Below are 16,311 nucleotides of genomic sequence, written 5' to 3'. Positions count from 1 at the left end.
CTCAGTCACATGTCAGTTAAAAAACCTCAGGCACAGGCAAAGGGAACACAAGGTTCTGATGGAAACCAGGGACAAAAGAGAGGTAATTGACTGTTGTTCTGTGAGGGCTCACTGGAGAGTGGGGGACAAGAACTTTCAGCTCCAGGACTAGAGAGTAGGTCGCCACCAGGTGCATCCTGCCCATCAGTACTGAAAGCCTTCAGGGAACAAGACAGGACTACCTACTGGAAGCTGGAGCCATTCACACCAGCCCCATCCCCCCGTACCATAGAGGCCCATCTCCTCTACGGCAAGTGCACCTGAGAATCAGCACAACAGGCCCCTCCCACAGAAGACCAGCTCAAACACCTTGCTTGCTCCAAGTCTACTGATCATAGACTGTTGCAAAGCTTCAGCTCTAGGGGAAATAGGACCTAGCGTCTTTTTTACTTTTATGCTTTATTTTTTACTACCATTTTTTCATTTATTTTCTTGTTTTTTTATTATTTTTAAAATTTTTATGTATTTTATATGTTTTATTTATATCCATTTTATATATATATTAGGATCAGGATTCTTTTAACAAGCAGACAAAACACACCCAGGATCTTGTTTTGCAGTTTTTTCCTTTGTTTTTTTGTTTTGTTTCCTTAGTTATTTTTTCTATCTTCTTTTCTTTTCTGGACAAAATGAGATGTTGGAGTAATTCAACTCAAAAGAAATAATAGGAAGTAGAACTCATGGCCAGAGATTTAATCAATACAGATATAAGATGTCTGAACTAGAATTTAAAACAACAGTTATAAGGATACTAGCTGGGCTTGAAAAAAGCATACAAGACACTAGAGAATCCCTTACTGCAGAGATCAAAGAGCTAAAATCTTGTCTGGCCAAAATTTACAACGCCATAATCAAGATGAAAACCAAAATGGATGCCATAAAAACGAAAATGGATGAAGGAGAGGAGGGAATCAGTGATATGGAAGATAAAATGATGGAAAATAATGAAGCTGAAAAGAAGAGGGAAGGAAAGCTAATGGACCACGAAGGTAGACATACAGAACTCAGAAAATTATTGAAACATAATAACATTCATATGATAGGAGTCCAAGAAGATGAAGAGAGAGAAAAAGGGGCAGAAAAATTTTCAAACAAATTAGAGCTGAAAACTCCCCAAGTCTGGAGAAAGACACAGACATCAAAATCCAAGAAGCACAGAGAACGCCCAACAAATTCAACAAAAGTCGACCATTGCCAATTCAAAAAATACACAGACAAGGAAAGAGTCCTGAAAGCAGCAAGGGAAAAAAGTCCTTAACATACAAAGGAAGACAGATCAAGATCGCAACAGATCTGTCCACAGAAACTTTGCAAGTCAGAAGAGAGTAGCAGGATATATTTAACATGATGAATGGGAAAAATATGCAGCCAAGAATTCTTTATCCAGCAAGGCTGTCATTCAGAATGGAAGGAGAGATAGTTTCCCAGACAAACAAAAAACTGAAGGAATTCATGAAGACTAAACCAGCCCTGCAAGAAATCTTCAGGACACTTTGGAGAAAAAAAGACTAAAAACAAAAAAGGCTAGAAAGGACCAGAGAACATCATCAGAAACACTACAGGTAACACAACTGCAAGAAATTCATATCTTTCAGTAATCACTCTGAATGCAAATGGACTAAATGCTCCAATCAAAATACATGGGGTTTCAGAATGGATTAAAAAAAATAAAAAAAATAAAAACAAGATCCATCAATATGCTCATTTTAGAACTAAATACACATGCAGATTGAAATAGAGGGATGGAGAACCATCTGTCATGCTAATGGATGCCATAAGAAAGCCAGAGTAGCCATACTTATATCAGACAAACTAGATTTTAAACCAAAGATTGTAATAAGAGATGAAGAAGGGTATTACTTCATAATTAAGGGTTATATCCATCAGGAAGATCTAACAATTGTAAATATTTATGCTCCCAACTTGAGAGCACCCAAATATGTAAATCTATTAATAATAAATATAAAGAAACTCATTGATAATAATACAATAATAGTAGGGGAATTTAACACCCCACTTACATCAATGCACAGATCATCTAAGCAAAAAATCAACAAGGAAACAATTGCTATGAATGACAAACTGGACCAGATGGACTTAACAGATATATTCAGAGTAATTCATCCTAAAGCAGCAGAATACACATTCTTTCAAGTGCACATGGAGCATTCTCCAGAATAGATCACAAACTGGTCACAAATCATGTCTCAACAACTACAAAAAGATTGAGATTATATCATGCATATTTTCAGACCACATTACTATGAAAATTGAAGTCAAAACAAGAAAAAATTTAGAAGGACCTCAAATCCAAGGAAGTTAGAGAACATCCTACTAAAGAATAAATGGGTTAACCAAGAAATAATAGAAGAAATTAACAAATTCATGGAATCAATTGAAATTGAAAACACGACGGTCCAAAACCTTTGGGATGCAGCAAAGGTGGTCCTAAGAGGGAAGAATATAGCAATACAGGCCTGCCTCAAGAAGCAAGAAAAGTCTCAAATACACAACCTAACCTTACATTTAAAAGAGCTAGAAAAGGAGCAGCAAATAAAGCCTAAGTCAGCGGAAGAAGGGAAATAATAAAGATTAGACCACAAATGAATGATATAGAAGCAAACAAACAAAAAACATAGTAGAACAAATCAACAAAACTAAAAGCTGGTTCTTTGATAGAATTAATAAAACTCGTAAACCCCTAGCCAGCCTAGTCAAAAAAGAAAAAAGAAAGGACCCAAATAAATATAATAGTGAATGAAGGAGAAAGCTCACAACCAACACCACAGGAATACAAACAAATTTAAGAGAATATTATAAAAAATTATATGCCAAGACGTGTGGCAATTGGGAAGAAATGTACAAATTCCTAGAAATATACAAATTACAAAAGTGAAACAGGAAGAAATAGAAAATTTAAACAGACCCATGACCAGCAAAGAAATTGAATCAATAATAAAAAATTTCCCAATGAACAAAAGTCCAGGGCCAGATGGCTTAACAGGGGAATTCAAAGGGACATTTAGAAAAGACTTAATACCTAACCTTCTTAAACTATTCCAAGAAATAGAAATAGAAGGAAATCTTCTAAACTTCTTCCATGAAGTCAGCATTATCTTGATTCCAAAACCAGACAAATACGCCACTAAAAAGGAGGATTACAGGCCAGTATCCCTGATGACCATGGAGGCAAAAATTCTCAACAAGATAATAGCAAATTGAATCCACCAATACATTAAAAGAATTGTTCACTTAGATCGAGTGTGATTTGTTCCGGGACTGCAGGATTAGTTCAATATTCGCAAATCAATCAACTTGATACAGCACATTAATAAAAGAAAGGTATGAACCACATGATCCTCTCAATAGATGCAGAAAAAGCACTTGATAAAATACAGCATCTGTTCTTGATAAAAACTCAATAATGTAGGGATAGATGGAACATACCTCACCATCATTAAGGCCATATACGAAAGACCCACAGGTAATATCATTCTCAATGTGGAAAAACTGAGAGTCTTTTCCCTATGGTCAGAAACAAGACAAGGAAGTCCATTCTCACCATTACTATTTAACAAAGTACTGGAAGCCCTAGCCTCAGCAATCAAACAAAAAGAAATAAAATGCATCCAAATTGGCAAAGAAGAAGGCAAATACTCATTGTTTGAAGATGGCATAATTCTATATATTGAAAACCTGAAAAACTCCACAAAAATTTCTAGAACTAATACAAGAATTCAGCAATTTCACAGGGTAAAAAAATCAATGTACAGTAATCTTTTGCATTTATGTACACCAATAATGAAGCAGCAGATAAAGAAATAAAAAATTGATCTTGTTTTTTAAAAGATTTTATTCATTTATTTGAGAGAGAAAGAGAGAGCACCAGTGGGGATGAGGGGCAGAAGAAGAGGGAGAAACAGAATCCCCACTGAGCAGGGAGCCAGACAGGGAGCTCAATCTCAGGACCCTGAGATCATGACCTGAGCCAAAGGCAGGCACATAATCGACTAAACCACCCAGGCACCCCTCAACTGATCCCATTTAAAATTGCACCAAAATCGATAAGAAACCTAGGAATAAAACTAACCAAAGATGGGTAAAGATGTAAGACATCTGTACTTTGTAAACTACAGAACACTTATGAAAAAATTGAAGAGGACAAAAAGAAATGGGAAAAGCATTCCATGCTCATGGATTGGAGGAACAAACATTCTTACAATGTCTATACTGCCTAAAGCAATTTACACATTTACTGTAATCCCTATCAAAATACCAACAGCCTTTTTCACAATATTGGAACAAAAAAAATATCCTACAATTTGTACAGAAGCACAAAAGACCCTGAAGAGCTAAAGCAATCCTAAAAAAGAAAAGAAAAGCTGGAGGCATCACAATTACAGATTTCAAGCTATATTCGAAAGCTGTAATCATCAAGACAGTATGGCACTGCCCCCAAAACAGACACATAGACCTATGGAACAGAATAGAAAAACCAGAAATAGACCCACAACTCTATGGTCAACTAATATTCAACAAAGCAGGAAAGAATATCCAATGGGAATAAGATCATCTCTTCAACAAATGGTGTTGTAAAAACTGACAGCCACATGCAGAAGAATGAAACTGGACCACTTTCTTACACCATACACAAAAATAAATTCAAAATGGATGAAAGACCTAAATGTAAGACAGGAAACCATCAAATTCCTAGAGGAGAACACAGGCAGCAGCCTCTTTGGTTTCAGCCATAGCAATTTCTTACTAGACATGTTGCCAGAGGCAAAACAAACAAAAGCAAAAATGAACTGTTGGGATTTCATCAAGACAAAAATCTATACAGCAAAGGAAACAAACAACGAAACTAAAAGGCAGCCTCCAGAATGGGAGAACATATTTGCAAATGACATATCTGATAAAGGGTTAGTATCCAAAATCTATAAGGAACTTATCAAATTCAACACCAAAAATCAAATAACCTAATTAAGAAATGGGCAGAAGACATGAATAGACCCTTTTCCAAAGAAGACATGGAGATGGCTAATAGACACATGAAAAGATGTTCAACATCTCTCATCATCAGGGAAATACAAATCAAAAGCACAATGATATATCACCTCATACCTGTCAGAATGGCTAAAATGAACAACACAGGAAACAACAGATGTTAGCAAGGACAGGGACAAAGTGGTGCCCTCCTACACTATTGGTGTAATCCAAACTGGTGCAGCCATTCTGGAAAACAGTATGGAGTTTCCTGAAAGAGTTAAAAATAGATCTACCCTATGACCCAGCAATTGCATTAGTAAGTATGTACCCAAACGATACAAAAATCAAATTCGAAGGGGCACATGCACCCTGTTTATAGAAGCATTATCAACAATAAGCAAACTATGAAAAGAGCCCAAATATCCATTGACTGATGAATGGATAAAGATGAGGTGTATATATACACAATGGAATATTACTCAGGCATCAAAAAGAATGAAGTCTTTCCATTTGCAGCAACATAGATGGAGCTAGAATGTACTATGGTAAGCAAAATAAGTCAGTTTAGAGAAAAACAAATACCATATGATTTCACTCATATGTTGAATTTAATAAACAAAACAAATGAGCAAATGGGGAAAAAAAAAGAAAGGGAGATAAACCAAGCAACACACAGTTAAGCATAGAGAACTAAGTGATGGCTACCAGAGGAGAGATGGGTAGGAGAATGGGTCAAAGTGTAAATGGGTATTAAGAAAATACTTACTGAGAAAAAAAAAAGAAAGAAAGAAAATACTTACTGAGGAGTAGGAAGATAGCAGCAGATTAGGAGGATGCCAGGCTCACTTTGTCCCACCAGTTCAACTAGATAATCATCAATTCTTCCTGAATACCCCAGAAATCGACCTGAAGACTGACAGAAAAACTCCACAAATAAAGGGAGAGAACAGGCCACATCAAAGTAGGAAGGAAGTGTAGAGACGTGGTTTAGGGGAGAAATAGATCACAGGTATTGTGAAGGAGAGGGAGCTGTGGTTATGGAGAATGGTGAGGGAGAGGGGAGCACACAGGGGAATGCACAGAACATTTCCCCAAAGCCATTGGCTTTGAAAATGAGAGCAGCTGAATTTCATGAGTTCTTGCAAGATGAGGGCAGACAGAATGGAAACAGCAAAATGAAGAGTGCCTGGAGCACAAAGTGGGGAGAATATTTGCTCTTCTTACAGTGCATATGTGAGAGTCAGCAATCTTTGAAACATCTCTCCAGGAATAAAGGAGATGGCTGACACCATTTTACTCCCCAACCCCTCAGCACAAACATAGTACCACATGCAGGAGGCAGGGCAGTACCCACTGGCTGCCTAACTTGCATACACCATGCCCCACACCCATGTGATCTGGTGGGACTGCCCTTCTCAGTCTGCCTTGCCTCAGTCACAACACAACAGGCCCTTACACCAGAAAACCAGCACAAATCCCTGCCCATATGACATCTCCTGACCAGAGGGTTCTGCAGGGCCTCCATTCTGGTGGACGACATGTCAGGTCTCATTTCACAAGCAGATTAAAGCACATCTACTTATGACTAGCCACATTCAGACCAGGGAACAAACAGCACAGAGCAGGCAAGGGGGGCCTCTGAAGACAACTACCCAGAAGAATAGTGAAGACAAAACACAAAACAGCCAACTGCACATGGCACACACCACAGGACACTCCCCAAAGCGTGAGGCCCTGAACTCTACGTGACCTCTTCTTCATTAAGCCATTACTCTCAGTAGCAGAAAATATAACTGGTATTACTAGCACAGAGAAGTCAGAGACTTAGAAAAAATGTGAAGATGGAAGAATTTATCCCAAATGAAAGAACAAGATAAGGGCAGGCCAGAGATCTAAGTGAAACAGATGTAAGTAACATGCCCAATGGAGAATTTACAGCAAAAATGATAAGGATACACACTGGGCTTGAGAAAAGAGAAGACATCAGGGAGACCCTTACCACAGAGAAAAAGGAGTGAAAAAATAATGAGTCAGAGATGAAGAATGCAATAAATGAGATTGGGAAAAGGCTTGATGGAAAGAAAATAAGGGCTGGAAGAAGCAGATGAATGAAATAGTAATATAGAAGACAAAATAATGGAAAATAATGAAGCTGAACAAAAGAGAGAAAGAATTATGGAACATGAGAACAGACTTAGATAACTCAGTAACTCCATTAAATGTAGTAACATTCATATTATAGGCTTCCCAGAATAAGAAGAGGGAAAAAGGAGAAGAAAATTTATTTCAGGAAATAATAGCTGAAAACATCCCTACTTGTGGGAAGGAAACAGACATCTAGATCCAGGAGGCACAGAGAACTCCTATCAAAATCAACAAAAGCTAGCCAACATCAAGATGTATTGTAGTTAAATTTGCAAAACATAGCTGTAAAAAAATCTTAAAAAGAGCAATACAAAAGAAGTCCTTAACTTAAAAGGAAGTCCTTAACACATGAGGCTAGTTGGAAGATTCTTAACAGAAATTTAGCAAGCCAGAAGCTAGTGGCATGATATAATCAAAGTGCTACATGGGAAAATTTGCAGCAAGAATACTCTCTGCAACAATGCTATCACTCAGGAAAGTAGGAGAGATAAAGAAATCCCCTGACAAAAAAAACCTAAATGAGGTCATGACCAATAAACCAGCCCTGCAAGATATATCAGAGAGTAATCTTTGAGGGAAAAGAGTCCAGGGTGCCTGCGTGGCTCAGTTAGTGTCTGCCTTTGGCTCAGGTCATGATCCCAGGATCCTGGGATCGAGTCCCACATCAGGCTCCCTGCTAAGCGGGGACTCTGCTTCTCTCTCTCCCTCTGCCCCTCCCCTGACTCCTTTGCTCGATCTTGATCTCCCTCTCTCTCTCTCTCAAGTGAATAAATAAAATCTTTTTTAAAAAAGAGAATCCAAACTGACAAAGACAAGAAAGGCTCAGAGAATTTACAGAAACAATGAGAAAACAAGTAACAAAATAGCAATAAATATGTATCTATAAATAATTACATTGGATGAAAATGGACTAAACACTACAATCAAAAGACATAGGGTGTCCCATTTGATTAAAAAAAAACACCCATCTATATACTGCCAGAGAGAGACTCATTTGTTTTCGTTCATTATTTTCATTTAAATTCAATTAGCCAACTATAGTTGGTTAATATATATATTATTAGTTTCAGATGTACTGTTCAATAAATTATTATTCACGTATAACACCCAGTGCTCATCACATCACGAACCCTCCGTAATGCCCATCAACCAATTACCCCACCCCCCACCAAAATCCCCTCCGGCAACCTTCAGTTTGTTTCCTATAGTTAAGAATCTCTCATGGATTTTCTCCCTCTCAGATGACTTCCCATTCAGTTTTCCCTCCCTTCCCCTATGATCCTCTGTACTGTTTCTTATATTCCACATAAGAGAAAAACCATTTGATAATTGTATTTCTCTGATTGACTTTTTTCACTCAGCATAATACCATCCAGTTCCGTCCACACTAATGTAAATGGTAAGAATTCATTGTTTCTTATGGCTGAGTAATAATCCATTGTATATATATACTACATCTTCATTATCCATACATTAGTCAATGGACATCTCAGCTCTTTCAATAGTTTGGCTATTGTGGACATTGGTGCTATAATGTATGGTGATTAACATAACATAATAATAATAAAAAAACATTGGGGAGCATGTGCACTTTAGGATGATTATATTTGTCACTTTGGGATAAATAACTAGTACAGCAATTGGTGGGTCATAGGGTAGCTCATACTACTTCTAGTACTGTGTTGAACAATAGTGGCAAGAGTGGGCATCCTTGTCGTGTTCCTGATCTTAAGGGAAAGGCTCTCAGCTTTTCCCCATTGAGGATGATATTCGCTGTGGGTTTTTCACAGATGGATTTTATGAACTTGAGGAATGCTGCCTCTATCCCTATACTCTGAAGAGTTTTAATCAGGAAAGGATGCTGTATTTTGTCAAATGCTTTTTCTGCATCAACTGAGAGGACAATATGGTTCTTCTCTCTCCTTTTACTAATGTGTTCTATCACATTGATTGATTTGCAAATGTTGAACCACCCTTGCAACCCGGGGATGAATCCTGCTTGGTCATGGTGGATGATCCTTTTAATGTATTGTTGGATCCTGTTAGCTAGGATTTTGTTGAGGATTTTGGAATCCATATTCATCAGGGATATCAGTCTGAAATTCTCCTCTTTGCCTGGTTTGGGGATTAAGGTAATGCTGGCCTCATAGAATAAGTCTGGAAGCTTTCTTTCTGTTTCTATTTTTTGAAACAGCTTCAGGAGAATAGGTATTATTTCTTCTTTGAATGTTTGGTAGAATTCCCCAGGGAATCCATCATGCCCTGGACTCTTGTTTTGGGGGAGGTTTTGGATCACTGCTTCGATCTTGTTACTGGTTTTGGCCTATTCAGGTTGTCAATTTCTTCCTGTTTCAGTCTTGGCAGCTTGTAGGTTTCCAGGAAGGCGTATATGTCATCCAGATTGCTCAGTTTATTGGCATAGAGTTGTTGATAATAATTTCTAATGATTGTTTCTATTTCCTTGGTGTTAGTCATGATCTCTCCCCTTTCATTCATAATTTTATTAATTTGGGTCCTTTCTCTTTTCTTTTGGATAAGTCTGGCCAGTGGTTTATCAATCTTATTAAGTCTTTCAAAGAACCAACTTCTAGTTTCATTGATCTGATCTACTGTGTTTCTGGTTTCTAATTCATTGATTTCTGCTCTAATCTTAATTATTTCTCTTCTAATGCGTGGCTTAGGCATGGTTTGTTGATTTTTCTCTAGTTCTTTAAGGTGTAGAGTTAGTTGGTGAATTTGGGATTTTTCTATTTTTTTGAGTGAGGCTTGGATGGCTATGTATTTCCTCCTTAGGACCACCTTTGCAGTATCTCAAAGGTTTTCGACCGATGTGTTTTCGTTCTCATTGATTTCCATGAATTGTTTAAGTTCTTCTTTGATTTCCTGGTTGACCCAAACATTCTTGAGCAGAGTGGTCTTTAGCTTCCAAGTGTTTGAATTTCTGCCAAATTTTTTCTTGGGATTGAGTTCTAGTTTTAAAATATTATGGTCTGAGAATATGCAGGAATAATCTCAGTCTTTTGGTATCAGTTGATACCTGATTTGTGACCGAGTATGTGGTCTCTTCTAGAGAAAGTTCCATGTGCACTCGTGAAGAATGAGTATTCTGTTGTTTTAGGGTGGAATGTTCTGTAAATATATATGAGGTCCATCTGGTCCAGTGTGTCATTCAGAGCTCTTGTTTCTTTGTTGATTTTCTGCTTAGATGATCTGTCTATTGCTGAGAGTGGAGTATTGAGGTCTCCTACAATTAACGTATTGTTTTATCAATATGACTCTTTATTTTGGTGAACAGTTGGCTTATGCTGCCCCCATGTTGGGGGTGTAGATACTTACAATTGTTAGATCTTCTTCTTGGATAGACGCTTTAAGAATGATATCGTGTCCTTCTGTGTCTCTAACTACAGTCTTTAGTTAAAAATCTAATTTGTCTGATATAAGAATTGCCACCCCAGCTTTCTTTTGAGGTCCATTGGCATGGAAGATGGAGCTCCATCCCTTCGCTTTCAGTCTGGATGTATCTTTAGGTTCAAAATGAGTCTTTTGTAGACAGCATATGGATAGGTCCTGTCTTTTTATCCAATCTGCAACCCTGTGCCATTTTATGGGAGCATTTAAGCCATTCACGTTGAGAGTGATTATTGAAAGATAAGAATTTATTGTCATCATGTTGCCTGTGAAGACCTTGTTTCTACAGATTGTCTCTGTAAATTTCTTTTCTATATCACTCTTGGGGTCTTTCTCCTTTTCTAAATCCCCCCTTAATATTTCTTGCAGGGCCAGCTTAGTGGTCACATATTCTTTCAGTTTCTACCACTCTTGGAAGCTCTGCATCTCTCCATCCATTCTAAATGACAGCCTTGCCAGATAAAGTATTCTTGGCTGCATGTTCTCCTCGTTTAGCACCCTGCATAAGTCTTGCCAGCCCTTTCTGGTTGCCTGGTCTCTGTGGATAGGTTTGACGTTATTCTGATGTTCTTCCCTCTGTACATAAGGAATCTCTTCCCCCTAACCGCCCTTAAGATGGTTTCCTTGGTTTTAAGATTTGCGAATTTTACTATTACATGCTGGGGTGTTGGCCTGTTTTCCTTGATATTGGAAGTGGTCCTCTCTGCCTCTAGGACACGAATGTTTGTTTCATTCCCCAGATTAAGGAAGTTCTCAGCTACGATTTGCTCAAATATATCTTCTAGTCCACTCTCTCCCCCCCCTCAGGGATCCCAATAATTCTGACATTGGAACATTTCATGGCATCACTTATTTTTCTGATTCTATTTTCATGGATTCTGAGTTGTTTTTCCCTGGCCTCCTCTTTTCCCTTTTTATCTATTAAATGGTCTTCCTGGTCACTTACTCATCCTTCTGCCTCACTTACCCTAGCTGTTAGATTATCTAGATTACATTAGATCTCATTGATAGCATTTTTAAGTTCTGCCATTTTAGCTTTCATTTCTGACCTTAGAGACTCTATGTTGCCATTAATTGATTTCTCCATTCTAGCTATCGTCTTCACAATTGCTAGCCTGACTTCCATTTCCAACATCTTGGTTATATCTGAATCCATTTGTAAATCTGTGGCAGAAGTCATAGTCTTTGAGTCTTTCCTATTTTGGGGGTTCCTCCTCCTAGTCATTGTGTTGAGGGTTGGTCGAGGGAATGTACAGAGTCCAAATTATTGACCACAGTCCAAACAAGATGCACCCATTTTATAGGGACCTTAGGGTTGTTGGCCTCTTGTTCTCCCAGCCTGTCTTCAGGGGAGGGGCATGCTGTGATGTTACTCAGGCAACCCTGTTTGGGCAGAGTTGCCTTGGCCCCTGTGTGTGAGGGTGGGATGGGCTTAGTGAAAACCATTTTGGGGGGGCTTTTGCTCTCTGGAAGCTTTCCCTGGTGGCTTTCCACGTCTCTTCCAAGAGTCAGAGCAGAAGAGATTGTTTCCAACCCTCTGCCTCAGAGGAGAGAGATCACACTCTGTTCTTCACTGAGCTCTCTAGGCCACATTATCTCCATTTCTGTGTGTGCTGCTATAAACTGCTGCGTCCTGGGTTGTGTACCCCTCAGTAGTGCTCCCAGTCCTCACCTCCCAGTCAAGGCATGTCTCTGCACTTTGTGCTTCTAAAACCGCCAGCCGCCCCAAGTTGGCATATGTGGCCCCACCACTCCGGTTTCCGCTGGTGGGTCTATCCTAAACTCCTTTCTCCGTCACTACCATTCTGCGAGTCCCTGCCCAGTCCCCAGCGGGGAAGACTATCGCTCACCGGTGGTGTAGGATCCCAACAGCTTGGCTCCCTCCCCCTTCTGTTTATCCTCCAATATCTGCCCGCGGAATCACAGCTCCCCGCTTTCTACCTCGAATCCAAACACCTGCAATATTCTGTTTGTAGAGATCCAGATCTATCTTCTTACATCTCAGGCTGATTTCGTGGGTGTTCATAGTGGTCTGGTAGATATCCAGCTCAATTCTGGGGACCGGTTGAAATAGGATCCCTTACTCCTCTGCCATCTTTTCCCTCTCCCCCTATTTTGTGAACTTGACAATGAAATATCTTGATGATCGTTGTGTATTGTTGAATTTAATAGGAGTTCCTGTGCTTTTGGGTTTTGGATTTTGATGTCTGTTTCCATCCCCAGATTAGGGAATTTTTCTGCTGTATTTGCTCAGATGAACTTTCTGCTCCCTTTTCCCTCTCTTCTTCTGGTACTTCTATGATACAAATGTTATTATGCTTTAAGGAGGTACTGTTTTCCCTAAACCTACATTAGTGATCCAACATTTTTCTTTCTCTCTTCTTTTCAGGTTTATTATTTTCCATAATTTTATCTTCTGTATCACTGATTTATTCCTCTGCTTTGTCCATTCTCATTATCATTGCATCCAGTCAGTTTTGCATCTCAGATATAGCATTTTTATTTTGGCCTGGCTAGTTTTTAGTTCTTTTATACTGCATAAGGGATTCTCTAGTGTCTTCTGTGCTTTTCTCAAGCCTTGCTCATATCCTTATAATTGTTGCTTTAAATTCTGGTTCAGCTTACATCTGTTTTGATTAAATCCCTAGTCATGACTTCTTCCTGTTCTTTCTTTTGGAGTGAATTCCACTGTCTTGTCACTTTGTATAGATCAGTGTGTGTGTGTGTGTGTGTGTGTGTGTGTGTGTGTGTGTGTGTGTTAGGAAAGCCTCTTATGCTTCCTAAGCATGAGAGTAATGGCTATATTAAGAAGAGGTCCTAGGGGCCCCTGGGTGGCTCAGTCATTAAGCATCTGCCTTTGGCTCAGGTCATGATCCCAGGGTCCTGGGATTGAGCCCCACATTGGGCTCCCTGCTCCACGGGAAGCCTGTTCTCCCTCTCCCACTCCCCCTGTTTGTGTTCTCTCTCTCGCTGTGTCTCTCTTTGTCAAAAAAATAAATAAAATCTTAAAAAAAAAAAGAGGTCCTATAATGTCTTGGGCCTGGTTCTTCAGGTAGTGTTTCAGAGAATGCACTCTGGTGTTGTGTTTTGGTTGCTCCTTCCCTAAGGTCAGTCCTCTGCAGAGTTTCTTCTTACCTGCCATGGGTACTGTTGGGACCTTGTCCATTGTGTGGCAAGTTTTAACTAGTTATGTTTTGAAATTAGATCTAATTTCCCCTACAGCTGAAGTATTGCAGCACCTTATGGTCAGTAGACTTGGTGCATGCAGGGGGTTTATGCTGTTCTGGGTGAGGGGCCTGGTGCACTGGTTCTCAGGCACACCTGCCTTAGTAAAGTGCACCTGCAGAGTGCATGGGGATGGGGCTTGGTGTAATCAGCTCCAGTGAGCTCTCAGTGAGCAATAGAGAGCTCCCACTGGAGGTTAATCAATTTTCTTCAGTGGGAGCTCCAGCAGGAGCTCTCTATTGCTCACTGATGTTAGTCAGTGTTGATGGGCAGGTGAGGGGAAATGGTATCAACCCCCTCTCTCATCCCTGAGGCAGGGAGCTTGCATGTGCCACTCTTCAGGAAACCCTCACAGAAGAGTGAACGTTCTCCACTCCTGTGTCCCCAGCTTCCATCAGATCCTTGCTTTTACCCTGTCTGTGTCTGAGCTGTCTGCCTGCCAAGTGGCACAGTTCTGTGTTTTATCTTAGGTGCCAGGTGCGTGCCTGGTTTCAAAACTCCCAATTTTAGGGACACAGCATGGTGTAGACATGTACTGATCCTCTCAGGGAGGGTTTCACCATGCTGTGACTGGTACTGGTTTGTCCCAAAAAAGCAGTTGCGCAACTGTGCAGCAGTTCAGAGTTTATGGTAAAGTGCACTAAAAAGCCAGCACCAAGTTTTGCTGCCTTCAGCAGGTGTCTCTGTCCCTATGTCAACGAACAGGTCAGCACAGTTGGCATCCCACCAGTTCTTTTATTCCTGGAGAGGCCATGTCACCTCTCTTAATTGCACTCCAAGAAGGGTAACTCTTTCTCCTCGTGCAACCCAGGGGTTCCTCAGAGCACATTGTCTGTTCCTAGGCCTCTGCCCTCCTTCCCCACAGGAGTCCCACTAAGCCTGCCAGGCATGACTCCAGTGATGGCTCAGACTTTTAAAACTGCAGAATTTGAGCTCCACTGCTTATAAAGACTTGAGGTATTCAGCCCCTCTCCTTTTCCCAGTCAATGGTTTGGGGGAAGAGTTTTTCTTGTGCAATCCCCCATGTGCTGTTTCTCTCTCTCTCTCTCTCTCTCTCTCTCTCTTTCTTATCTCTTGCTCCTCTCTCCATGATCAGGGCTCCCTCCCTTCCACAGCACCCACAGTTCTTTCCCCCTCAAATCAACTCTCTGCAACTCCTACCTTCCATGATGCAGCCATTCTTTTTCCTCTAGATATGCAGTTTGTTATCTCAGTCTTGAGATCAATTTCTTGGGTTTTTAAAATAATTTGTTATTTATCTGGCTGTGTTCAAAGCATGAGGCAAATATGGGGTCCCCCTACTACTTCACCATCTTAACTCCTCTACATCTGGATTATTTACCATGCATATTTCTTGTCTCAATTTTATTGAGCTCTGTTGCCATGATTTTGTCCTGTTCTTTCATTAGGGACATATTTTTCTGTCTCCTCGTTTTATTTAAATCTCTGTATTTGTTTTTAAGTATTGGGAAGTTCAGATGCATATCCTTATCTTGAAAGTAGTGGCCTTATGAAGAAGTCCTGTGGTGCCCTAGCACAATGCTTCCTGTTCACCAGACCCGGGTGCTCCAGGGATGTCTCCTATGTGGGCTGCATATACCCTTCTTTTGTGGCTCAGCTGCATTTGCTTTCATTCCACCCAGCAGCAATTGCCTACCTTGCCTGTTTTTTGGTGCATCAAGTACATTTTATTCCCTGCACTATAAGAGGCTTGGGATTGTCATTGGGCAGTGTCAGCAGTCAGGCTAGGTGTCTGGCCTCTGTCCATCTGCTGAAATTGCATGTACATCAAACTGCAGGGTACTATCCCTTCATTGCCCCTGAGAAGTTTTTGTTGCTAGGCAGGTCTGGCAGTCAGAATAGATGCCTGCCCTCCATCCCTCTGCCAGAACTACAGTTGCACTGATAGGCAGGGTACTCTCCTTGCACCACCAGGTATAAAGTTTGACTGCTAGAACTGCAGGCATGTTGATGTACGTGGTTATTTTCCCCATCCCAGTGCAGGAGTAACTTGGAGGATGCCTGAGGAGTGGGATGGGTCAGATGGGTAGATTCACAGGGGAATGTAAGAGTGGAGCATATTGTATTAGCAACATAGGTGGAGAGTGTTTGCACTGGTTCCTGCAAGTGACTGGTTATCTACGATGTGGGAGGGGAAGAGAAATGGCACCCACCAGAAATTTTGTTCTTACAGAAATATCCTAAAAATCCCTGCCATTCCAGTGGAGTTTCTGTACTTACTAAATAAACTTTCATGTGTAACCTAAGTGTTTTTCCCAAACTGTTGCTTTTATGATGTTTCTCAATGGGGTTATTTGTTATGCTTTCTCTTTAAGGGTGGGGACTCAGATTCCTACAGCACTTTGCCTCTTCCAGAGCTAAGCCCACTAATTTTTAATGTACCCGGAGTTAAGCCACAGTGATTGTAAATACTTATAAAGTTAAGCCCCAGTAGTATGCTAAACCAAATGCCAGACTTCAAGCTGTATTACAAAGCTGTAATCT

This window comes from Halichoerus grypus, chromosome X (genome assembly GCF_964656455.1).
Source record: "Halichoerus grypus chromosome X, mHalGry1.hap1.1, whole genome shotgun sequence".
In the NCBI taxonomy this organism is placed as follows: domain Eukaryota; kingdom Metazoa; phylum Chordata; class Mammalia; order Carnivora; family Phocidae; genus Halichoerus; species Halichoerus grypus.
This window is presented reverse-complemented; position numbering follows the sequence as displayed.